Consider the following 27,248-nt stretch of genomic DNA (forward strand, 5'->3'; position numbering starts at 1 on the left):
ATTTGATTTGCCTAATCTCTACTGATGACGGATAACAATCCAAAAACACGTGTCTAGAGATGGCCAGCCCTAATCTGCACCTACCTGGTGAAACACTGGAGAGACTTTGCAAGTACACACAATCGGCAAACTGCATTTACCATGATGCCTAGGGCGAACCTGCTGGGAGGTGAAGAAGTGTGATCCCACATTTGTTTCCTCTTTAAAAGGCTCCCTCGAGCCATTTGAGCTGACGAGCTTGTGGAGAGGCAACTGTGCGCCTGGAGAGGTACTGTGACCCGAGATTACTTTGGCAGCCTGCTCAGCAACCCCATACATTCGATTTGCCTAATCTCTACTGATGACGGATAACAATCCAGAAACACGTGTCTAGAGATGGCCAGCACTAATCTGCACCTACCTGGTGAAACACTCGAGAGACTTTGCAAGTACACACACTTGGCGAACTGCATTTACCATGATGCCTAGAAGCGAACCTGCTGGGAGGTGAAGCAGTGTGATCCCACATTTGTTTCCTGTTTAAAAGGCCCCCTTGAGCCATTTTAGCTGACAAGCTTGTGGAGAGGCACCTGCGCGCCTGGAGAGGTACTGTGACCCGAGAATATTTTGGCAGCCTGCTCAGCAACCCCATACATTCGATTTGCCTAATCTCTACTGATGACAGATAACAATCCTGAAACACGTGTCTAGAGGTAGCCAGCACTAATCTGCACCTACCTGGTGAAACACTGCACAGACTTTGCAAGTACACACACTTGGCGAACTGCATTTACCATGATGCCTAGGGGCGAACCTGCTGGGAGGTGAATCAGTGTGATCCCACATTTGTTTCCTGTTTAAAAGGCTCCCTCGAGCCATTTGAGCTGACGAGCTTGTGGAGAGGCAATTGTGCGCCTGAAGAGGTACTGTGACCCGAGATTACTTTGGCAGCCTGCTCAGCAACCCCATACATTCGATTTGCCTAATCTCTACTGATGACGGATAACAATCCAGAAACACGTGTCTAGAGATGGCCAGCACTAATCTGCACCTACCTGGTGAAACACTCGAGAGACTTTGCAAGTACACACACTTGGCGAACTGCATTTACCACGATGCCTAGGGGCGAACCTGCTGGGAGGTGAAGCAGTGTGATCCCACATTTGTTTCCTGTTTAAAAGGCCCCCTTGAGCCATTTGAGCTGACAAGCTTGTGGAGAGGCACCTGCGCGCCTGGAGAGGTACTGTGACCCGAGAATATTTTGGCAGCCTGCTCAGCAACCCCATACATTCGATTTGCCTAATCTCTACTGATGACAGATAACAATCCTGAAACACGTGTCTAGAGATAGCCAGCACTAATCTGCACCTACCTGGTGAAACACTGCACAGACTTTGCAAGTACACACACTTGGCGAACTGCATTTACCATGATGCCTAGGGGCGAACCTGCTGGGAGGTGAATCAGTGTGATCCCACATTTGTTTCGTGTTTAAATGGCTCCCTCGAGCCATTTGAGCTGACGAGCTCGCGGAGAGGCACCTGCGCGCCTGGAGAGGTACTGTGACCCGAGAATACTTTGGTAGCCTGCTCAGCAACCCCATACATTCGATTTGACTAATCTCTATTGATGACGGATATCAATCCAGAAACACGTGTCTAGAGCTGGCCAGCACTAATCTTCACCTACCTGGTGAAACACTTGTGAGACTTTGCAAGTACACACACTTGGCGAACTGCATTACCATGATGCCTAGGGCATACCTGCTGGGAGGTGAAGCAGTGTGATCTAACATTTGTTTCCTGTTTAAAAGGCTCCCTCGAGCCATTTGAGCTGACGAGCTCGTGGAGAGGCACCTGCGCGCCTGGAGAGGTACTGTGACCTGAGAATACTTTGGCAGCCTGCTCAGCAAATCCATACATTCGATTTGTCTAATCTCTACCGATGACGGATAAAAATCCAGAAACACGTGTCTAGAGATGGCCAGCACTAATCTGCACCTACCTGGTGAAACACTCGAGAGACTTTGCAAGTACACACACTTAGCGAACTGCATTTACCATGATGCCTAGGGCCGAACCTGCTGGGAGATTAATCAGTGTGATCCCACATTTGTTTCCTGTTTAAAAGGCTCCCTCGAGCCATTTGAGCTGACGAGCTCGTGGAGAGGCACCTGCGCGCCTGGAGAGGTACTGTGACCCAAGAATACTTTTGCAGCCTGCTCAGCAACCCCATACATTCAATTTGCCTAATCTCTACTGATGACGGATAACAATCCAGAAACACATGTCTAGAGATGGCCAGCACTAATCTGCACCTACCTGGTGAAACACTGGAGAGTCTATGCAAGTACACACACTTGGCGAACTGCATTTACCTTGATGCCTAGGGGCGAACCTGCTGGGAGCTGAAGCAGTGTGATTCCACATTTCTTTCCTGTTTAAAAGGCTACCTCGAGCCATTTGAGCTGACAAGCTCGTAGAGAGGCACCTATGCGCCTGGAGAGGTACTGTGACCAGAGAATACTTTGGCAGCCTGCTCAGCAACCCCATACATTCCATTTGCCTAATCTCTACTGATGACGGATAACAATCCAGAAACACGTGTCTAGAGATGGCCAGTACTAATCTGCACCTACCTGGTGAAACACTCGAGAGACTTTGCAAGTACACACACTTGGCGAACTGCATTTACCATGATGCCTAGGGGCGAACCTGCTGGGAGGTGAAGCAGTGTGATTCCACATTTGTTTCCTGTTTAAAAGGCTCCCTCGAGCCATATGAGCTGACGAGCTCGTGGAGAGGCACCTGCGCACATTGAGAGGTACTGTGACCTGAGAATACTTTGGCAGCCTGCTCAGCAACCCCATACATTTGATTTGCCTAATCTCTACTGATGACGGATAACAATCCAGGAACACGTGTCTAGAGATGGCCAGCCCTAATCTGCACCTACCTGGTGAAACACTTGAGAGACTTTGCAAGTACACACACTTGGCAAACTACATTTACCATGATGCCTAGGGGCAAACCTGCTGGGAGGTGAAGCAGTGTGATCCCACATTTGTTTCCTGTTTAAAAGGCTCCCTCAAACCATTTGAGCTGACAAGCTCGTGGAGAGGCACCTGCGCGCCTGGAGAGGTACTGTGACCCGAGAATACTTTGGCAGCCTGCTCAGCAACCTCGTACATTTGATTTTGCTAATCTCTACTGATGACGGATACCAATCCAGAAACACGTGTCTAGAGATGCCCACCACTAATCTGCACCTACCTGGTGAAACACTCGAGAGACTTTGCAAGTACACACACTTGGCGAACTGCATTTATCATGATGCCTAGGTGCGAACCTGCTGGGAGGTGAAGCAGTGTGATCCCACATTTGTTTCCTGTTTAAAAAGGCTTCCTCGAGCCATTTGAACTGACGAGCTCCTGGAGAGGCACCTGCGCGCCTGGAGAGGTACTGTGACCCGATAATTCTTAGGAAGCCTGCTCAGCAACCACATACATTTGATTTGCCTAATCTCTACTGATGACGGATAACAATCCAGAAACACGTGTCTAGAAATGGCCAGCACTAATCTGCACCTACCTGGTGAAACACTTGAGAGACTTTGCAAGTACACACACTTGGCGAACTGCATTTACCATGACGCCTAGGGGGGAACCTGCTGGGAGCTGAAGCAGTGTGATCCCACATTTGTTTCCTGTTGAAAAGGCTCCCTCGAGCCATTTGAGCTGACAAGCTCGTGGAGAGGCACCTGTGCGCCTGGAGAGGTACTGTGACCCGAGATTATTTTGGCAGCCTGCTCAGCAACCCCATACATTTGATTTGCCTAATCTCTACTGATGACGGATAACAATCCAGAAACACGTGTCGAGAGATGGCCAGCACTAATCTACACCTACCTGGTGAAACACTCGAGAGACTTTGCAAGTACACAAACTTGGCGAACTGCATTTACCATGATGCCTAGGGGTGAACCTGCTGGGAGGTGAAGCAGTGTGATCCCACATTTGTTTGCTGTTTAAAAGGCTCCCTCGAGCCATTTGAGCTGACGAGCTCGTGGAGAGGCACCTGCGCGCCTGGAGAGGTACTGTGAGCCGAGAATACTTTGGCAGCCTGCTCATCAACCTCATACATTTGATTTTCCTAATCTCTACTGATGACGGATAACAATCCAGAAACACTTGTCTAGAGATGGCCACCACTAATCTGCACCTACCTGGTGAAACACTAGAGAGACTTTGCAAGTACACACACTTGGCTAACTGCATTTATCATGATGCCTAGGGGCGAACCTGCTGGGAGGTGAAGCAGTGTGATCCCACATTTGTTTCCTGTTTAAAAAGCTCCCTCGAGCCATTTGAACTGACGAGCTCGTGGAGAGGCATCTGCGCACCTGGAGAGCTACTCTGAACGAGAATACTTTGGCAGCCTGCTAATCAACCCCATACATTCGATTTGTCTAATCTCTACTGATGACGGATAACAATCCAGAAACACATGTCTAGAGATGGCCAGCACTAATCTGTACCTACCTGGTGAAACACTCGAGAGACTTTGCAAGTACACACACTTGGCGAACTGCATTTACCATGATGCCTAGGGGCGAACCTGCTAGGAGATGAATCAGTGTGATCCCACATTTGTTTCCTGTTTAAAAGACTCCCTCGAGCCATTTGAGCTGATGAGCTCATGGAGAGGCACCTGCGCGCCTGGAGAGGTACTGTGACCCCAGAATACTTTTGCAGCCTGCTCAGCAACCCCATGCATTTAATTTGCCTAATCTCTACTGATGACGAATAACAATCCAGAAACACGTGTCTAGAGATGGCCAGCACTAATCTGCACCTACCTGATGAAACACTTGAGAGACTTTGCAAGTACACACACTTGGCAAACTGCATTTACCATGATGCCTAGGGGCGAACCTGCTGGGAGGTGAAGCAGTGTGATCCCACATTTGTTTCCTGCTTTAAAGGCTGCCTCGAGCCAAATGAGCTGACGAGCTCGTCGAGAGGCACCTGCGCGCCTGGAGAGGTACTGTGACCCGAGAATACTTTGGCAGCCTGCTCAGAAACCCCATACCATTGATTTGCCTAATCTCTACTGATGACGGATAACAATCCAGAAACACGTGTCTAGAGATGGCCAGCACTAATCTACACCTACCTGGTGAAACACTCGAGAGACTTTGCAAGTACACACACTTGGCGAACTGCATTTACCATGATGCCTAGTGGCGAACCTGCTGGGAGGTGAAGCAGTGTGATCCCACATTGTTTCCTGTTTAAAAGGCCCCCTTGAGCCATTTGAGCTGACAAGCTTGTGGAGAGGCACCTGCGCGCCTGGAGAGGTAATGTGACTCAAGAATATTTTGGCAGCCTGCTCAGCAACCCCATACATTCGATTTGCCTAATCTCTACTGATGACAGATAACAATCCTGAAACACGTGACTAGAGATAGCCAGCACTAATCTGCACCTACCTGGTGAAACACTGCACAGACTTTGCAAGTACACACACTTGGCGAACTGCATTTACCATGATGCCTAGGGGCGAACCTGCTGGGAGGTGAATTAGTGTGATCCCACATTTGTTTCGTGTTTAAATGGCTCCCTCGAGCCATTTGAGCTGACGAGCTCGCGGAGAGGCACCTGCGCGCCTGGAGAGGTATTGTGACCCGAGAATACTTTGGCAGCCTGCTCAGCAACCCCATACATTCGATTTGACTAATCTCTATTGATGACGGATATCAATCCAGAAACACGTGTCTAGAGCAGGCCAGCACTAATCTTCACCTACCTGGTGAAACACTTGAGAGACTTTGCAAGTACACACACTTGGTGAACTGCATTACCATGATGCCTAGGGCGTACCTGCTGGGAGGTGAAGCAGTGTGATCCAACATTTGTTTCCTGTTTAAAAGGCTCCCTCAAGCCATTTGAGCTGACGAGCTCGTGGAGAGGCACCTGCGCTCCTGGAGAGGTACTGTGACCCAAGAATACTTTTGCAGCCTGCTCAGCAACCCCATACATTCAATTTGCCTAATCTCTACTGATGACGGATAACAATCCAGAAACACGTGTCTAGAGATGGCCAGTACTAATCTGCACCTACCTGGTGAAACACTCGAGAGACTTTGCAAGTACACACACTTGGCGAACTGCATTTACCATGATGCCTAGGGGCGAACCTGTTGGGAGGTGAAGCAGTGTGATCCCACATTTGTTTCCTTTTTAAAAGGCTCCCTCGAGCCATATGAGCTGACGAGCTCGTGGAGAGGCACCTGCGCACCTTGAGAGGTACTGTGACCTGAGAATACTTTGGCAGCCTGCTCAGCAACCCATTACATTTGATTTGCCTAATCTCTACTGATGACGTATAACAATCCAGAAACACGTGTCTAGAGATGGCCAGCCCTAATCTGCACCTACCTGGTGAAACACTGGAGAGACTTTGCAAGTACACACAATCGGCAAACTGCATTTACCATGATGCCTAGGGGCGAACCTGCTAGGAGATGAATCAGTGTGATCCCACATTTGTTTCCTGTTTAAAAGACTCCCTCGAGCCATTTGAGCTGACGAGCTCATGGAGAGGCACCTGCGCGCCTGGAGAGGTACTGTGACCCCAGAATACTTTTGCAGCCTGCTCAGCAACCCCATGCATTCAATTTGCCTAATCTCTACTGATGACGAATAACAATCCAGAAACACGTGTCTAGAGATGGCCAGCACTAATCTGCACCTACCTGATGAAACACTTGAGAGACTTTGCAAGTACACACACTTGGCAAACTGCATTTACCATGATGCCTAGGGACGAACCTGCTGGGAGGTGAAGCAGTGTGATCCCACATTTGTTTCCTGCTTTAAAGGCTGCCTCGAGCCAAATGAGCTGACGAGCTCGTCGAGAGGCACCTGCGCGCCTGGAGAGGTACTGTGACCCGAGAATACTTTGGCAGCCTGCTCAGCAACCCCATACCATTGATTTGCCTAATCTCTACTGATGACGGATAACAATCCAGAAACACGTGTCTAGAGATGGCCAGCACTAATCTACACCTACCTGGTGAAACACTCGAGAGACTTTGCAAGTACACACACTTGGCGAACTGCATTTACCATGATGCCTAGTGGCGAACCTGCTGGGAGGTGAAGCAGTGTGATCCCACATTGTTTCCTGTTTAAAAGGCCCCCTTGAGCCATTTGAGCTGACAAGCTTGTGGAGAGGCACCTGCGCGCCTGGAGAGGTAATGTGACTCAAGAATATTTTGGCAGCCTGCTCAGCAACCCCATACATTCGATTTGCCTAATCTCTACTGATGACAGATAACAATCCTGAAACACGTGACTAGAGATAGCCAGCACTAATCTGCACCTACCTGGTGAAACACTGCACAGACTTTGCAAGTACACACACTTGGCGAACTGCATTTACCATGATGCCAAGGGGTGAACCTGCTGGGAGGTGAATTAGTGTGATCCCACATTTGTTTTGTGTTTAAATGGCTCCCCCTCGAGCCATTTGAGCTGACGAGCTCGCAGAGAGGCACCTGCGCGCCTGGAGAGGTATTGTGACCCGAGAATACTTTGGCAGCCTGCTCAGCAACCCCATACATTCGATTTGACTAATCTCTATTGATGACGGATATCAATCCAGAAACACGTGTCTAGAGCTGGCCAGCACTAATCTTCACCTACCTGGTGAAACACTTGAGAGACTTTGCAAGTACACACACTTGGTGAACTGCATTACCATGATGCCTAGGGCGTACCTGCTGGGAGGTGAAGCAGTGTGATCCAACATTTGTTTCCTGTTTAAAAGGCTCCCTCAAGCCATTTGAGCTGACGAGCTCGTGGAGAGGCACCTGCGCTCCTGGAGAGGTACTGTGACCCAAGAATACTTTTGCAGCCTGCTCAGCAACCCCATACATTCAATTTGCCTAATCTCTACTGATGACGGATAACAATCCAGAAACACGTGTCTAGAGATGGCCAGTACTAATCTGCACCTACCTGGTGAAACACTCGAGAGACTTTGCAAGTACACACACTTGGCGAACTGCATTTACCATGATGCCTAGGGGCGAACCTGTTGGGAGGTGAAGCAGTGTGATCCCACATTTGTTTCCTTTTTAAAAGGCTCCCTAGAGCCATATGAGCTGACGAGCTCGTGGAGAGGCACCTGCGCACCTTGAGAGGTACTGTGACCTGAGAATACTTTGGCAGCCTGCTCAGCAACCCATTACATTTGATTTGCCTAATCTCTACTGATGACGTATAATAATCCAGAAACACGTGTCTAGAGATGGCCAGCCCTAATCTGCACCTACCTGGTGAAACACTGGAGAGACTTTGCAAGTACACACAATCGGCAAACTGCATTTACCATGATGCCTAGGGGCGACCCTGCTAGGAGATGAATCAGTGTGATCCCACATTTGTTTCCTGTTTAAAAGACTCCCTCGAGCCATTTGAGCTGACGAGCTCATGGAGAGGCACCTGCGCGCCTGGAGAGGTACTGTGGCCCGAAAATACTCTGGCAGCCTGCTCAGCAACCCCATACATTTGATTTGCCTAATCTCTACTGATGACTGATAACAATCCAGAAACACATGTCTAGAGATGGCCTGCACTAATCTGCACCTACCTAGTGAAACACTCGAGAGACTTTGCAAGTACACACACTTGGCGTACTGCATTTACCATGAAGCCTAGGGGCGAAACTGATGGGAGGTGAAGCAGTGTGATCCCACATTTGTTTCCTGTTTAAAAGGCTCCCTCAACCCATTTGAGCTGACGAGCTCGTGGAGAGGCACCTGCGCGCCTGGAGAAGTACTGTGAAACGAGAAGACTTTGGCAGCCTGCTCAGCAACCCCATACATTCAAATTGCCTAATCTCTATTGATGACTGATAACAATCCAGAAACACGTGTCTAGAGATGGCCAGCACTAATCTGCACCTACCTGGTGAAACACTCGAGAGACTTTGCAAGTACCCACACTTGGCGAACTGCATTTACCATGATGCCTAGGGGCGAACCTGCTGGGAGGTGAAGCAGTGTGATCCCACATTTGTTTCCTGTTGAAAAGGCTCCCTCGAGCCATTTGAGCTGACAAGCTCGTGGAGAGGCACCTGTGCGCCTGGAGAGGTACTGTGACCCGAGATTACTTTAGCAGTCTGCTCAGCAACCCCATACATTCGATGTGCCTAATCTCTATTGATGACGGATAACAATCCAGAAACACGTGTCGAGAGATGGCCAGCACTAATCTACACCTACCTGGTGAAACACTCAAGAGACTTTGCAAGTACACAAACTTGGCGTACTGCATTTGCCATGATGCCTAGGGGCGAACCTGCTGGGAGGTGAAGAAGTGTGATCCCCCATTTGTTTCCTATTTAAAAGGCTCCCTCGAGCCATTTAAGCTGACGAGCTCGTGGAGAGGCACCTGCGAGCCTGTAGAGGTACTGTGACCCGAGAATACTTTGGCAGCCTGCTAAGCAACCCCATACATTCGATTTGCCTAATCTCTACTGATGACGGATAACAATCCAGAAACACAAGTCTAGAGATGGCCAGCACTAATCTGTACCTACCTGGTGAAACACTCGAGAGACTTTGCAAGTACACACACTTGGCGAACTGCATTTACCATGATGCCTAGGGGCGAACCTGTTAGGAGATGAATCAGTGTGATCCTACATTTGTTTCCTGTTCAAAAGACTCCCTCGAGCCATTTGAGCTGACGAGCTCATGGAGAGGCACCTGCAAGCCTGGAGAGGTACTGTGACCCCAGAATACTTTTGCAGCCTGCTCAGCAACCCCATGCATTCAATTTGCCTAATCTCTACTGATGACGGATAACAATCCAGAAACACATGTCTATAGATGGTCAGCACTAATCTGCACCTACCTGGTCTAACACTCGAGAGACTTTGCAAGTACACACACTTGGCGAACTGCATTTACCATGATGCCTAGGGGTGAACCTGCTGGGAGGTGAAGCAGTGTTATCCCACATTTGTTTCCTGTTTAAAAGGCTCCCTCGAGCCATTTGAGCTGACGAGCTCGTGGAGAGGCACCTGCACACCTGGAGAGGTACTGTGACCCGAAAATACTTTGGCAACCTGCTCAGCAACCCCATACATTCGATTTGCCTAATCTCTACTGATGACGGATAACAATCCAGAAACACGTGTCTAGAGATGGCCAGCACTAATCTGCACCTACCTGATGAAACACTTGAGAGACTTTGCAAGTACACACACTTGGCAAACTGCATTTACCATGATGCCTAGGGGCGAACCTGCTGGGCGGTGAAGCAGTGTGATCCCACATTTGTTTCCTGCTATAAAGGCTGCCTTGAGCCATTTGAGCTGACGAGCTCGTCGAGAGGCACCTGCGCGCCTGGAGAGGTACTGTGACCCGAGAATACTTTGGCAGCCTGCTCAGCAACCCCATACATTCGATTTGCCTAATCTCTACTGATGACGGATAACAATCCAGAAACACGTGTCTAGAGATAGCCAGCACTAATCTGCACCTACCTGGTGAAACACTCGAGAGACTTTGCAAGTACACACACTTGGCGAACTGCATTTACCATGATGCCTAGTGGCGAACCTGCTGGGAGGTGAAGCAGTGTGATCCCACATTTGTTTCCTGTTTAAAAGGCTCCCTTAGAGCCATTTCAGCTGACGAGCTCATGGAGAGGCACCTGCGCAACTGGAGAGGTACTGTGGCCCGGGAATACTCTGGCAGCCTGCTTAGCAACCCCATACATTTGATTTGCCTAATCTCTACTGATGACTGATAACAATCCAGAAACACGTTTCTAAAGATGGCCAGCACTAATCTGCACCTACCTGGTGAAACACTCAAGAGACTTTGCAAGTACACACACTTGGCGTACTGCATTTACCATGAAGCCTAGGGGCGAAACTGTTGGGAGGTGAAGAAGTGTGATCCCACATTTGTTTCCTGTTTAATAGGTTCCCTCAAGCCATTTGAGCTGACAAGCTCGTGGAGAGACACCTGCGCGCCTGGTGAGGTACTGTGGCCCAAGAATACTTTTGCAGCCTACTCAGCAACCCCATACATTCAATTTGCATAATCTCTACTGATGACGGATAACAATCCAGAAACACATGTCTAGAGATGGCCAGCACTAATCTGCACCTACCTGGTGAAACACTAGAGAGTCTATGCAAGTACACACACTTGGCGTACTGCATTTACCATGAAGCCTAGGGGCGAAACTGCTGGGAGGTGAAGAAGTGTGATCCCACATTTGTTTCCTGTTTAAAAGGTTCCCTCAAGCCATTTGAGCTGACAAGCTCGTGGAGAGACACCTGCGCGCCTGGAGAGGTACTGTGACCCGAGAATACTTTGGCAGCCTGCTCGGCAACCCCATACATTCGATTTGCCTAGTCTCTACTGATGACAGATAACAATCCAGAAACACAAGTCTAGAGATGGGCAGCACTAATCTGCACCTACCTGGTGAAACACTTCAGAGACTTTGCAAGTACACACAATTGGTGAACTGCATTTACCATGATGCCTAATGGCGAACCTGTTTGGAGGTGAAGCAGTGTGATCCCCCATTTGTTTCCTGTTTAAAAGGCTCCCTCAACCCATTTGAGCTGACGAGCTGGTGGAGAGGCACCTGCGCGCCTGGAGTAGTACTGTGACCCGAGAATACTTTGGCAGCCTGCTCAGCAACCCCATACATTTGAACTGCCTAATCTCTACTGATGACGGATAACAATCCAGAAACACGTGTCTAGAGATGGCCAGCACCAATATGCACCTACCTGGTGAAACACTCGAGAGACTTTGCAAGTACCCACACTTGGCGTACTGCATTTACCATGATGCCTAGGGGCGAACCTGTTGGGAGGTGAAGCAGTGTGATCCCACATTTGTTTCCTTTTTAAAAGGCTCCCTCGAGCCATATGAGCTGACGAGCTCGTGGAGAGGCACCTGCGCACCTTGAGAGGTACTGTGACCTGAGAATACTTTGGCAGCCTGCTCAGCAACCCATTACATTTGATTTGCCTAATCTCTACTGATGACGTATAACAATCCAGAAACACGTGTCTAGAGATGGCCAGCCCTAATCTGGACATACCTGGTGAAACACTGGAGAGACTTTGCAAGTACACACAATCGGCAAACTGCATTTACCATGATGCCTAGGGCGAACCTGCTGGGAGGTGAAGAAGTGTGATCCCACATTTGTTTCCTGTTTATAAGGCTCCCTCGAGCCATTTGAGCTGACGAGCTTGTGGAGAGGCAATTGTGCGCCTGGAGAGGTACTGTGACCCGAGATTACTTTGGCAGCCTGCTCAGCAACCCCATACATTCGATTTGCCTAATCTCTACTGATGACGGATAACAATCCAGAAACACGTGTCTAGAGATGGCCAGCACTAATCTGCACCTACCTGGTGAAACACTCGAGAGACTTTGCAAGTACACACACTTGGCGAACTGCATTTACCATGATGCCTAGGGGCGAACCTGCTGAGAGGTAAAGCAGTGTGATCCCACATTTGTTTCCTGTTTAAAAGGCCCCCTTGAGCCATTTGAGCTGACAAGCTTGTGGAGAGGCACCTGCGCGCCTGGAGAGGTACTGTGACCCGAGAATATTTTGGCAACCTGCTCAGCAACCCCATACATTCGATTTGCCTAATCTCTACTGATGACAGATAACAATCCTGAAACACGTGTCTAGAGATAGCCAGCACTAATCTGCACCTACCTGGTGAAACACTGCACAGACTTTGCAAGTACACACACTTGGCGAACTGCATTTACCATGATGCCTAGGGGCGAACCTGCTGGGAGGTGAATCAGTGTGATCCCACATTTGTTTCCAGTTTAAAAGGCTCCCTCGAGCCATTTGAGCTGACGAGCTTGTGGAGAGGCAATTGTGCGCCTGGAGAGGTACTGTGACCCGGTAATACTTTGGCAGCCTGCTCAGCAACCCCATACATTCGATTTGCCTAATCTCTACTGATGACGGATAACAATCCAGAAACACGTGTCTACAGATGGCCAGCACTAATCTGCACCTACCTGATGAAACACTTGAGAGACTTTGCAAGTACACACACTTGGCAAACTGCATTTACCATGATGCCTAGGGCAAACCTGCTGGGAGGTGAAGCAGTGTGATCGCACATTTGTTTCCTGCTATAAAGGCTGCCTCGAGCCATTTGAGCTGACGAGCTCATGGAGAGGCACCTGCGCAACTGAAGAGGTACTGTGGCCCGAGAATACTCTGGCAGCCTGCTCAGCAACCCCATACATTAGATTTGCCTAATCTCTACTGATGACTGATAACAATCCAGAAACACGTGTCTAGAGATGGCCAGCACTAATCTGCACCTACCTGGTGAAACACTCGAGAGACTTTGCAAGTACACACACTTGGCGTACTGCATGAACCATGAAGCCTAGGGGCGAAACTGATGGGAGGTGAAGAAGTGTGATCACACATTTGTTTCCTGTTTAAAAGTTTCCCTCAAGCCATTTGAGCTGACAAGCTCGTGGAGAGACACCTGCGCGCCTGGTGAGGTACTGTGACCCGAGAGTACTTTGGCAGCCTGCTCGGCAACCCCATACATTCGATTTGCCTAGTCTCTACTGATGACAGATAACAATCCAGAAACACAAGTCTAGAGATGGGCAGCACTAATCTGCACCTACCTGGTGAAACACTTGAGAGACTTTGCAAGTACACACACTTGGCAAACTGCATTTACCATGATGCCTAGGGGCGAACCTGCTGGGAGGTGAAGCAGTGTGATCGCACATTTGTTTCCTGCTATAAAGGCTGCCTTGAGCCATTTGAGCTGACGAGCTCGTCGAGAGGCACCTGCGCGCCTGGAGAGGTACTGTGACCCGAGAATACTTTGGCAGCCTGCTCAGCAACCCCATACATTCGAATTGCCTAATCTCTACTGATGACGGATAACAATCCAGAAACACGTGTCTAGAGATGGCCAGCACTAATCTGCACCTACCTGGTGAAACACTCGAGAGACTTTGCAAGTACACACACTTGACGAACTGCATTTACCATGATGCCTAGTGGCGAACTTGCTGGGAGGTGAAGCAGTGTGAGCCCACCTTTGTTTCCTGTTAAAAGGCTCCCTTAGAGCCATTTCAGCTGACGAGCTCATGGAGAGGCACCTGCGCAACTGAAGAGGTACTGTGTTCCGAAAATACTCTGGCAGCCTGCTCAGCAACCCCATACATTTGATTTGCCTAATCTCTACTGATGACTGATAACAATCCAGAAACACATGTCTAGAGATGGCCTGCACTAATCTGCACCTACCTGGTGAAACACTCGAGAGACTTTGCAAGTACACACACTTGGCGTACTGCATTTACCATGAAGCCTAGGGGCGAAACTGATGGGAGGTGAAGCAGTGTGATCCCACATTTGTTTCCTGTTTAAAAGGCTCCCTCAACCCATTTGAGCTGACGAGCTCGTGGAGAGGCACCTGCGCGCCTGGAGAAGTACTGTGAAACGAGAATACTTTGGCAGCCTGCTCAGCAACCCCATACATTCAAATTGCCTAATCTCTATTGATGACTGATAACAATCCAGAAACACGTGTCTAGAGATGGCCAGCACTAATCTGCACCTACCTGGTGAAAAACTCGAGAGACTTTGCAAGTACCCACACTTGGCGAACTGCATTTACCATGATGCCTAGGGGCGAACCTGCTGGGAGGTGAAGCAGTGTGATCCCACATTTGTTTCCTGTTGAAAAGGCTCCCTCGAGCCATTTGAGCTGACAAGCTCGTGGAGAGGCACCTGTGCGCCTGGAGAGGTACTGTGACCCGAGATTACTTTAGCAGTCTGCTCAGCAACCCCATACATTCGATGTGCCTAATCTCTACTGATGACGGATAACAATCCAGAAACACGTGTCGAGAGATGGCCAGCACTAATCTACACCTACCTGGTGAAACACTCAAGAGACTTTGCAAGTACACAAACTTGGCGTACTGCATTTGCCATGATGCCTAGGGGCGAACCTGCTGGGAGGTGAAGAAGTGTGATCCCCCATTTGTTTCCTATTTAAAAGGCTCCCTCGAGCCATTTGAGCTGACGAGCTCGTGGAGAGGCACCTGCGAGCCTGTAGAGGTACTGTGACCCGAGAATACTTTGGCAGCCTGCTAAGCAACCCCATACATTCGATTTGCCTAATCTCTACTGATGACGGATAACAATCCAGAAACACATGTCTAGAGATGGCCAGCACTAATCTGTACCTACCTGGTGAAACACTCAAGAGACTTTGCAAGTACACACACTTGGCGAACTGCATTTACCATGATGCCTAGGGGCGAACCTGTTAGGAGATGAATCAGTGTGATCCTACATTTGTTTCCTGTTCAAAAGACTCCCTCGAGCCATTTGAGCTGACGAGCTCATGGAGAGGCACCTGCACGCCTGGAGAGGTACTGTGACCCCAGAATACTTTTGCAGCCTGCTCAGCAACCCCATGCATTCAATTTGCCTAATCTCTACTGATGACGGATAACAATCCAGAAACACATGTCTATAGATGGTCAGCACTAATCTGCACCTACCTGGTCTAACACTCGAGAGACTTTGCAAGTACACACACTTGGCGAACTGCATTTACCATGATGCCTAGGGGTGAACCTGCTGGGAGGTGAAGCAGTGTTATCCCACATTTGTTTCCTGTTTAAAAGGCTCCCTCGAGCCATTTGAGCTGACGAGCTCGTGGAGAGGCACCTGCACACCTGGAGAGGTACTGTGACCCGAAAATACTTTGGCAACCTGCTCAGCAACCCCATACATTCGATTTGCCTAATCTCTACTGATGACGGATAACAATCCAGAAACACGTGTCTAGAGATGGCCAGCACTAATCTGCACCTACCTGATGAAACACTTGAGAGACTTTGCAAGTACACACACTTGGCAAACTGCATTTACCATGATGCCTAGGGGCGAACCTGCTGGGCGGTGAAGCAGTGTGATCCCACATTTGTTTCCTGCTATAAAGGCTGCCTTGAGCCATTTGAGCTGACGAGCTCGTCGAGAGGCACCTGCGCGCCTGGAGAGGTACTGTGACCCGAGAATACTTTGGCAGCCTGCTCAGCAACCCCATACATTCGATTTGCCTAATCTCTACTGATGACGGATAACAATCCAGAAACACGTGTCTAGAGATAGCCAGCACTAATCTGCACCTACCTGGTGAAACACTCGAGAGACTTTGCAAGTACACACACTTGGCGAACTGCATTTACCATGATGCCTAGTGGCGAACCTGCTGGGAGGTGAAGCAGTGTGATCCCACATTTGTTTCCTGTTTAAAAGGCTCCCTTAGAGCCATTTCAGCTGACGAGCTCATGGAGAGGCACCTGCGCAACTGGAGAGGTACTGTGGCCCGGGAATACTCTGGCAGCCTGCTTAGCAACCCCATACATTTGATTTGCCTAATCTCTACTGATGACTGATAACAATCCAGAAACACGTGTCTAAAGATGGCCAGCACTAATCTGCACCTACCTGGTGAAACACTCAAGAGACTTTGCAAGTACACACACTTGGCGTACTGCATTTACCATGAAGCCTAGGGGCGAAACTGTTGGGAGGTGAAGAAGTGTGATCCCACATTTGTTTCCTGTTTAATAGGTTCCCTCAAGCCATTTGAGCTGACAAGCTCGTGGAGAGACACCTGCACGCCTGGTGAGGTACTGTGGCCCAAGAATACTTTTGCAGCCTACTCAGCAACCCCATACATTCAATTTGCATAATCTCTACTGATGACGGATAACAATCCAGAAACACATGTCTAGAGATGGCCAGCACTAATCTGCACCTACCTGGTGAAACACTAGAGAGTCTATGCAAGTACACACACTTGGCGTACTGCATTTACCATGAAGCCTAGGGGCGAAACTGCTGGGAGGTGAAGAAGTGTGATCCCACATTTGTTTCCTGTTTAAAAGGTTCCCTCAAGCCATTTGAGCTGACAAGCTCGTGGAGAGACACCTGCGCGCCTGGAGAGGTACTGTGACCCGAGAATACTTTGGCAGCCTGCTAAGCAACCTCATACATTTGATTTTCCTAATCTCTACTGATGACGGATAACAATCCAGAAACACTTGTCTAGAGATGGCCACCACTAATCTGCACCTACCTGGTGAAACACTAGAGAGACTTTGCAAGTACACACACTTGGCGTACTGCATTTACCATGAAGCCTAGGGGCGAAACTGCTGGGAGGTGAAGAAGTGTGATCCCACATTTGTTTCCTGTTTAAAAGGCTCCCTCGAGCCATTTGAACTGACGAGCTCGTGGAGAGGCATCTGCACACCTGGAGAGCTACTCTGACCCGAGAATACTTTGGCAGCCTGCTCAGCAACCCCATACATTTGATTTGCCTAATCTCCACTGATGACGGATAACAATACAGAAACACGTGTCTAGAGATGGCCAGCACTAATCTACACCTACCTGGTGAAACACGAGAGAGTCTTTGCAAGTGCACTCACTTGGCAACCTGCATTTACCATAATGCCTAGGGCAAATCTTCTGGGAGGTGAAGAAGTGTGATCCCCCATTTGTTTCCTATTTAAAAGGCTCCCTGGAGCCATTTGAGCGTACGAGCTCGTGGAGAGGCACCTGCGAGCCTGGAGAGGTACTGTGACCCGAGAATACTTTGGCAGCCTGCTCAGCAACCCCATACATTCGATTTGCCTAATCTCTACTGATGACGGATAACAATCCAGAAACACATGTCTAGAGATGGCCAGCACTAATCTGTACCTACTTGGTGAAACACTCGAGAGACTTTGCAAGTACACACACTTGGCGAACTGCATTTACAATGATGCCTAGGGGCGAACCTGCTGGGAGATGAATCAGTGTGATCCCACATTTGTTTCCTGTTTAAAAGACTCCCTCGAGCAATTTGAGCTGCCGAGCTCGTGGAGAGGCACCTGCGCGCCTGGAGAGGTACTGTGACCCCAGAATACTTTTGCAACCTGCTCAGCAACCCCATGCATTCAATTTGCCTAATCTCTACTGATGACGGATAACAATCCAGAAACACATGTCTAGAGATGGTCAGCACTAATCTGCACCTACCTGGTCAAACACTTGAGAGACTTTGCAAGTACACACACTTGGCGAACTGCATTTACCATGATGCCTAGAGGCAAACCTGATGGGAGGTGAAGCAGTGTTATCCCACATTTGTTTCCTGTTTAAAAGGCTCCCTAGAGCCATTTGAGCTGACGAGCTCGTGGAGAGGCACCTGCGCACCTGGAGAGGTACTGTGACCCGAAAATACTTTGGCAACCTGCTCAGCAACCCCATACATTTGATTTGCCTAATCTCTACTGATGACGGATAACAATCCAGAAACACGTGTCTAGAGATGGCCAGCACTAATCTGCACCTACCTGGTGAAACACTCGATAGACTTTGCAAGTACACACACTTGGCGAACTGCATTTACCATGATGCCTAGTGGCGAACCTGCTGGGAGGTTAAGCAGTGTGATCCCACCTTTGTTTCCTGTTTAAAAGGCTCCCTTAGAGCCATTTCAGCTGACGAGCTCATGGAGAGGCACCTGCGCAACTGGAGAGGTACTGTGGCCCGAGAATAATCTGGCAGCCTGCTCAGCAACCCCATATATTTGATTTGCCTAATCTCTACTGATGACTGATAACAATACAGAAACACGTTTCTAGAGATGGACAGCACTTATCTGCACCTACCTGGTGAAACACTCGAGAGACTTTGCAAGTACACACACTTGGCGAACTGCATTTACCATGATGCCTAGGGGCGAACCTGCTGGGAGGTGAAGCAGTGTGATCCCACATTTGTTTCCTGTTTAAAATGCTCCCTCAAGCCATTTGAGCTGACGAGCTTGTGGAGAGGCACCTGCGCGCCTGGAGAGGTCCTGTGACCAGAGAATACTTTGGCAGCCTGCTCAGCAGCTCCATACATTCGATTTGCCTAATCTCTACTGATGACGGATAACAATCCAGAAACACGTGCCTAGAAATGGCCAGCACTAATCTGCACCTACCTGGTGAAACAGTCGAGAGATTTTGCAAGTACACACACTTGGCGAACTGCATTTATCATGATGCCTAGGGCGAACCTGCTAGGAGGTGAAGCAGTGTGATCAAATATTTGTTTCCTGTTTAAAAGGCTCCCTCGAGCCATTTGAGCTGACGAGCTCGCGGAGAGGCACATGCCTGCCTGGAGAGGTACTGTGACCCGAGTATACTTTGGCAGCCTGTTCAGCAACCCCATATATTCGATTTACCTAATCTCTACTGATGACGGAAAACAATCCAGAAACACGTATCTAGAGATGGCCAGCAATAATCTGCACCTACCTGGTGAAACACTTGAGAGACTTTGCAAATACACACACTTGGCGAACTGAATTTACCATGATACCTAGGGGAGAAACTCATGGGAGGTGAAGCAGTGTGATCCCACATTTGTTTCCTGTTTAAAAGGTTCCCTCGAGCCATTTGAGCTGACGAGCTCGTGGAGAGGCACCTGCACGCCTGGAGAGGTACTGTGACCCGAGAATACTTTGGCAGCCTGCTCAGCAACCCCATACATTCAATTTGCCTAATCTCTACTGATGACAGATGACAATCCAGAAACACGTGTCTAGAGATGGCCAGCACAAATCTGCACCTACCTGGTGAAACACTCCCGAGACTTTGCAAGTACACACACTTGGCAAACTGCATTTACCATGATGCCTAGGGGCGAACCTGCTGGGAGTTGAAGCAGTATGATCCCACATTTGTTTCCTGTTGAAAAGGCTCCCTCGAGCCATTTTAGCTGACGAGCTCGCAGAGCGGCACCTGCGTGCCTGGAGAGGTACTGTGACCAGGAAATACTTTGGCAGCCTGCTCAGCAACCCCATACATTCGATTTACCTAATCACTACTGATGACGGAAAACAATCCAGAAACACGTGTCTAGAGATGGCCAGCACTAATCTGCACCTACCTTGTGAAACACTCGAGAGACTTTACAAGTACACACACTTGGCGAACTGCATTTCCCATGATGCCTAGGGGCGAACCTGCTGGGAGGTGAAGCAGTGTGATCCCACATTTGTTTCCTGTTTAAAAGGCCCCCTCGAGCCATTTGAGCTGACGAGCTTGTGGAGAGGCACCTGCGCGCCTGGAGAGGTACTGTGATCCGAGAATACTTTGGCAGCCTGCTCAGCAACCCCATACATTTGATTTGCCTAATCTCTACTGATGACGGATAACAATCCAGAAACACGTGTCTAGAGATGGCCAGCACTAATATGCACCTACCTGGTGAAACACTCGAGAGACTTTGCAAGTACACACACTTGGCGAACTGCATTTATCATGATGCCTAGGGCCGAACCTGCTGGGAGGTGAAGCAGTGTGATCCCACATTTGTTTCTTGTTTAAAAGGCTACCTCGAGCCATTTGAGCTGACAACTCGTGGAGAGGCACCTGTGTGCCTGGAGAGATACTGTGACCACAGAATACTTTGGCAGCCTGCTCAGCAACCCCATACATTCGATTTGCCTAATCTCTTCTGATGACGGATAACAATCCAGAAACACGTGTCTAGAGATGGCCAGCACAAATCTGCACCTACCTGGTGAAACATTTGAGAGACTTTGCAAGTACACACACTTGGCGAACTGCATTTATCATGATGCCTAGGGGCGAACCTGCTGGGAGGTGAAGCAGTGTGATCCCACATTTGTTTCTTGTTTAAAAGGCCCCCTCGAGCCATTTGAGCTGACGAGCTCGTGGAGAGGCAACTGCGCGCCTGGAGAGATGCTGTGACCACAGAATACTTTGGCAGCCTGCTCAGCAACCCCATACATTCGATTTGCCTAATCTCTACTGATGACGGATAACAATCCAGAAACACGTGTCTAGAGATGGGCAGCACAAATCTGCACCTACCTGGTGAAACACTCCCGAGACTTTGCAAGTACACACACTTGGCAAACTGCATTTAACATGATGCCTAGGGGCGAACCTGCTGGGAGGTGAAGCAGTGTGATCCCACATTTGTTTCCTGTTGAAAAGGCTCCCTCGAGCCATTTTAGCTGACGAGCTCGCGGAGAGGCACCTGCGTGCCTAGAGAGGTACTGTGACCAGAGAATAATTTGGCAGCCTGCACAGCAACTCCATACATTCGACTTAGCTAATCTCTACTGATGACGGAAAACAATCCAGAAACACGTGTCTAGAGATGGCCAGCACTAATCTGCACCTACCTGGTGAAACACTTGAGAGACTTTGCAAGTACACACACTTGGCGAACTGCATTTACCATGATGCCTAGGGGCGAACCTGCTGGGAGGTGAAGCAAAGTGATCCCGCATTTGTTTCTTGTTTAAAAGGATCCCTCGAGCCATTTGAGCTGATGAACTCGTGGAGAGGCACCTGGGCGCCTGGAGAGGTACTGTGACCCGAGAATACTTTGGCAGCCTGCTCAGCAATCCCATACATTCGATTTGCCTAATCTCTACTGATGACAGATAACAATCCAGAAACACATGTCTATAGAGGGGCAGCACTAATCTGCAACTACCTGGTGAAACACTCGAGAGACTTTGCAAGTACACTCACTTGGCGAACTGCATTTACCATGATGCCTAGGGACGAACCTGCTGGGAGGTGAAGCAGTGTGATCCCACATTTGTTTCCTTTTTAAAAGGCCTCCTCGAGCCATTTGAGCTGACGAGCTCGTGGAGAGGCACCTGCGCGACTGGAGAGGTACTGTGATCCGAGAATAATTTGGCAGCCTGCTCAGCAACGCCATACATTTGATTTGCCTAATCTCTACTGTAATGATGACGGATAACAATCCAGAAACACGTGTCTATAGAGGGCCAGCACTAATCTGCAACTACCTGGTGAAACACTCGAGAGACTTTGCAAATACACACACTTTGCGAACTGCATTTACCATGATCCCTTGGGGCGAACCTGCTGGGAGGTGAAGCAGTGTGATCCCACATTTGTTTCCAGTTTAAAAGGTTCCCTCGAGCCATTTGAGCTGACAAGCTCGTGGAGAGGCACCTGTGCGCTTGGAGAGATACTGTGACCACCGAATACTTTGGCAGCCTGCTCAGCAACCCCATACATTCGATTTGCCTAATCTCTACTGATGACGGATAACAATCCAGAAACACGTGTCTAGAGATGGCCAGCACTAATGTGCACCTACCTGGTGAAACTCTCGAGAGACTTTACAAGCCCACACACTTGGCGAGCTGCATTTATCATGATGCCTAGGGGCGAACCTGCTGGAAGGTGAAGCAGTGTGATCCCACATTTGATTCTTGTTTAAAACTCTCCCTTGAGCCATTTGAGCTGACAAGTTCGTGGAGAGGCACCTGCGTGCCTGGAGAGGTACTGTGACCCGAGAATACTTTGGCAGCCTGCTCAGCAACCCCATACATTCGATTTGCCTAATCTCTACTGATGACGAATAACAATCCAGAAACATGTGTCTAGAGAGGGCCAGCACTAATCTGTAACTACCTGGTGAAACACTCGAGAGATTTTGCAAGTACACACACTTGTCGAACTGCATTTACCTTGACGCCTAATGGCGAACCTGCTGGGAGGTGAAGCAGTGTGATCCCACATTTGTTTCCTGTTTAAAAGGCTCCCTCTAGCCATTTGAGCTAACGAGCTCGTGGAGAGGCAACTGCGCGCCTGGAGAGATACTGTGACCACTGAATACTTTAGCAGCCTGCTCAGCAACCCCATACATTCGATTTGCCTAATCTCTACTGATGACGAATAACAATCCAGAAACATGTGTCTAGAGAGGGCCAGCACTAATCTGTAACTACCTGGTGAAACACTCGAGAGACTTTGCAAGTACACACACTTGGCGAACTGCATTTACCATGATGCCTAGGAGCGAACCTGCTGGAGATGAAGCAGTGTGATCCCACATTTGTTTCCTGTTTAAAAGGCCCCCTTGAGCCATTTGAGCTGACGAGCTCGTGGAGAGGTACCTGCGCGCCTGGAGAGATACTGTGACCACTGAATACTTTGGCAGCCTGCTCAGCAACCCCATACATTTGATTTGCCTAATCTCTACTGATGACGGATAACAATCCAGAAACACGTGTCGAGAGATGGCCAGCACTAATCTGCACCTACCTGGTGAAACACTCGAGAGACTTTGCAAGTACACACACTTTGCAAACAGCATTTACCATGATTCCTAGGGGCGAACCTGCTGGGAGGTGAAGCAGTGTGATCCCACATTTGTTTCCTGTTTAAAATGCTCCCTCAAGCCATTTGGGCTGACGAGCTTGTGGAGAGGCACCTGCGCGCCTGGAGAGGTCCTGTGACCAGAGAATACTTTGGCAGCCTGCTCAGCAACTCCATACATCCGATTTGCCTAATCTCTACTGATGAGGGATAACAATCCAGAAACACGTGCCTAGAGATGGCCAGCACTAATCTGCACCTACCTGGTGAAACATTCAAGAGATTTTGCAAGTACACACACTTGGCGAACTGCATTTATCATGATGCCTAGGGCGAACCTGCTGGGAGGTGAAGCAGTGTGATCAAATATTTGTTTCCTGTTTAAAAGGCTCCCTCGAGCCATTTGAGCTGACGAGCTCGCGGAGAGGCACCTGCCTGCCTGGAGAGGTACTGTGACCCGAGTATACTTTGGCAGCCTGCTCAGCAACCCCATACATTCGATTTACCTAATCTCTACTGATGACAGAAAACAATCCAGAAACACGTATCTAGAGATGGCCAGCAATAATCTGCACCTACCTGGTGAAACACTTGAGAGACTTTGCAAATACACACACTTGGCGAACTGCATTTACCATGATACCTAGGGGAGAAACTCATGGGAGGTGAAGCAGTGTGATCCCACATTTGTTTCCTGTTTAAAAGGTTCCCTCGAGCCATTTGATCTGAGGAGCTCGTGGAGAGGCACCTGCACGCCTGGAGAGGTACTGTGACCCGAGAATACTTTGGCAGCCTGCTCAGCAACCCCATACATTCGATTTGCCTAATCTCTACTGATGACAGATGACAATCCAGAAACACGTGTCTAGAGATGGCCAGCACAAATCTGCACCTACCTGGTGAAACACTCCCGAGACTTTGCAAGTACACACACTTGGCAAACTGCATTTACCATGATGCCTAGGGGCGAACCTGCTGGGAGTTGAAGCAGTGTGATCCCACATTTGTTTCCTGTTGAAAAGGCTCCCTCGAGCCATTTGAGCTGACGAGCTTGTGGAGAGGCACCTGCGCGCCTGGAGAGGTACTGTGATCTGAGAATACTTTGGCAGCCTGCTCAGCAACCCCATACATTTGATTTGCCTAATCTCTACTGATGACGGAAAACAATCCAGAAACACGTGTCTAGAGATGGCCAGCACTAATATGCACCTACCTGGTGAAACACTCGAGAGACTTTGCAAGTACACGCACTTGGCGAACTGCATTTACCATGATGCCTAGAGGCAAACCTGATGGGAGGTGAAGCAGTGTTATCCCACATTTGTTTCCTGCTATAAAGGCTGCCTCGAGCCATTTGAGCTGACAACTCGTGGAGAGGCACCTGTGTGCCTGGAGAGATACTGTGACCACAGAATACTTTGGCAGCCTGCTCAGCAACCCCATACATTCGATTTGCCTAATCTCTTCTGATGACGGATAACAATCCAGAAACACGTGTCTAGAGATGGCCAGCACAAATCTGCACCTACCTGGTGAAACATTTGAGAGACTTTGCAAGTACACACACTTGGCGAACTGCATTTATCATGATACCTAGGGGCGAACCTGCTGGGAGGTGAAGCAGTGTGATCCCACATTTGTTTCTTTTTTTAAAGGCCCCCTCGAGCCAATTGAGCTGACGAGCTCGTGGAGAGGCAACTGCGCGCCTGGAGAGATGCTGTGACCACAGAATACTTTGGCAGCCTGCTCAGCAACCCCATACATTCGATTTGCCTAATCTCTACTGATGACGGATAACAATCCAGAAACACGTGTCTAGAAATGGCCAGCACAAATCTGCACCTACCTGGTGAAACACTCCCGAGACTTTGCAAGTACACACACTTGGCAAACTGCATTTACCATGATGCCTAGGGGCGAACCTGCTGGGAGGTGAAGCAGTGTGATCCCACCTTTGTTTCCTGTTGAAAAGGCTCCCTCGAGCCATTTTAGCTGACGAGCTCGCGGAGAGGCACCTGCGTGCCTGGAGAGGTACTGTGACCAGAGAATACTTTGGCAGCCTGCTCAGCAACTCCATACATTCGATTTACCTAATCTCTACTGATGACGGATAACAATCCAGAAACACGTGTCTATAGAGGGGCAGCACTAATCTGCAACTACATGGTGAAACACTCGAGAGACTTTGCAAGTACACTCACTTGGCGAACTGCATTTACCATGATGCCTAGGGACGAACCTGCTGGGAGGTGAAGCAGTGTGATCCCACATTTGTTCCCTTTTTAAAAGGCCTCTTCGAGCCATTTGAGCTGACGAACTCGTGGAGAGGCACCTGCGCGACTGGAGAGGTACTGTGATCCGAGAATAATTTGGCAGCCTGCTCAGCAACGCCATACATTTGATTTGCCTAATCTCTACTGTAATGATGACGGATAACAATCCAGAAACATGTGTCTATGGAGGGCCAGCACTAATCTGCAACTACCTGGTGAAACACTCGAGAGACTTTGCAAATACAAACACTTTGCGAACTGCATTTACCATGATGCCTTGGGGCGAACCTGCTGGGAGGTGAAGCAGTGTGATCCCACATTTGATTCTTGTTTAAAAGGCTCCCTTGAGCCATTTGAGCTGACAAGTTCGTGGAGAGGCACCTGCGTGCCTGGAGAGGTTCTGTGACCCGAGAATACTTTGGCAGCCTGCTCAGCAACCCCATACATTCGATTTGCCTAATCTCTACTGATGACGGATAACAATCCAGAAACACATGTCTAGAGATGGTCAGTACTAATCTGCACCTTCTTGGTGAAACACTCGAGAGATTTTGCAAGTACACACACTTGTCGAACTGCATTTACCTTGACGCCTAATGGTGAACCTGCTGGGAGGTGAAGCAGTGTGATCCCACATTTGTTTCCTGTTTAAAAGGCTCCCTCTAGCCATTTGAGCTGACGAGCTCGTGGAGAGGCAACTGCGCGCCTGGAGAGATACTGTGACCACTGAATACTTTGGCAGCCTGCTCAGCAACCCCATACATTCGATTTGCCTAATCTCTACTGATGACGGATAACAATCCTGAAACACGTGTCTAGAGATGGCCAGCACTAATCTGCACCTACCTGGTGAAACTCTCGAGAGACTTTACAAGTCCACACACTTGGCGAGCTGCATTTATCATGATGCCTAGGGGCGAACCTGCTGGGAGGTGAAGCACTGTGATCCCACATTTGTTTCCTGTTTAAAAGGCTCCCTCTAGCCATTTGAGCTGACGAGCTTGTGGAGAGGCAACTGCGCGCCTGGAGAGATACTGTGAATACTGAATACTTTGGCAGCCTGCTCAGCAACCCCATACATTCGATTTGCCTAATCTCTACTGATGACGGATAACAATCCAGAAACATGTGTCTAGAGAGGGCCAGCACTAATCTGTAACTACCTGGTGAAACACTCGAGAGACTTTGCAAGTGCACACACTTGGCGAACTGCATTTACCATGATGCCTAGGGGCGAACCTGCTGGAGATGAAGCAGTGTGATCCCACATTTGTTTCCTGTTTAAAAGGCCTCCTCGAGCCATTTGAGCTGACAAGCTCGTGGAGAGGTACCTGTGCGCCTGGAGAGATACTGTGACCACTGAATACTTTGGCAGCCTGCTCAGCAACCCCATACATTTGATTTGCCTAATCTCTACTGATGACGGATAACAATCCAGAAACACGTGTCTAGAGATGGCCAGCACTAATCTGCACCTACCTGGTGAAACACTCGAGAGACTTTGCAAGTACACACACTTTGCAAACTGCATTTACCATGAAGCCTAGGGGCGAACCTGCTGGGAGGTGGGAGGTGATGCAGTGTGATCCCACATTTGTTTCCTGTTTAAAAGGCTCCCTCGAGCCATTTGAGCTGACGAGCTCGTGGAGAGGCACCTGTGCGCCTGGAGAGATACTGTGACCACAGAATACTTTGGCAGCC

Source organism: Lissotriton helveticus, chromosome 2_1, assembly GCF_964261635.1.
Source record: "Lissotriton helveticus chromosome 2_1, aLisHel1.1, whole genome shotgun sequence".
Classification (NCBI taxonomy): Eukaryota; Metazoa; Chordata; class Amphibia; order Caudata; family Salamandridae; genus Lissotriton; species Lissotriton helveticus.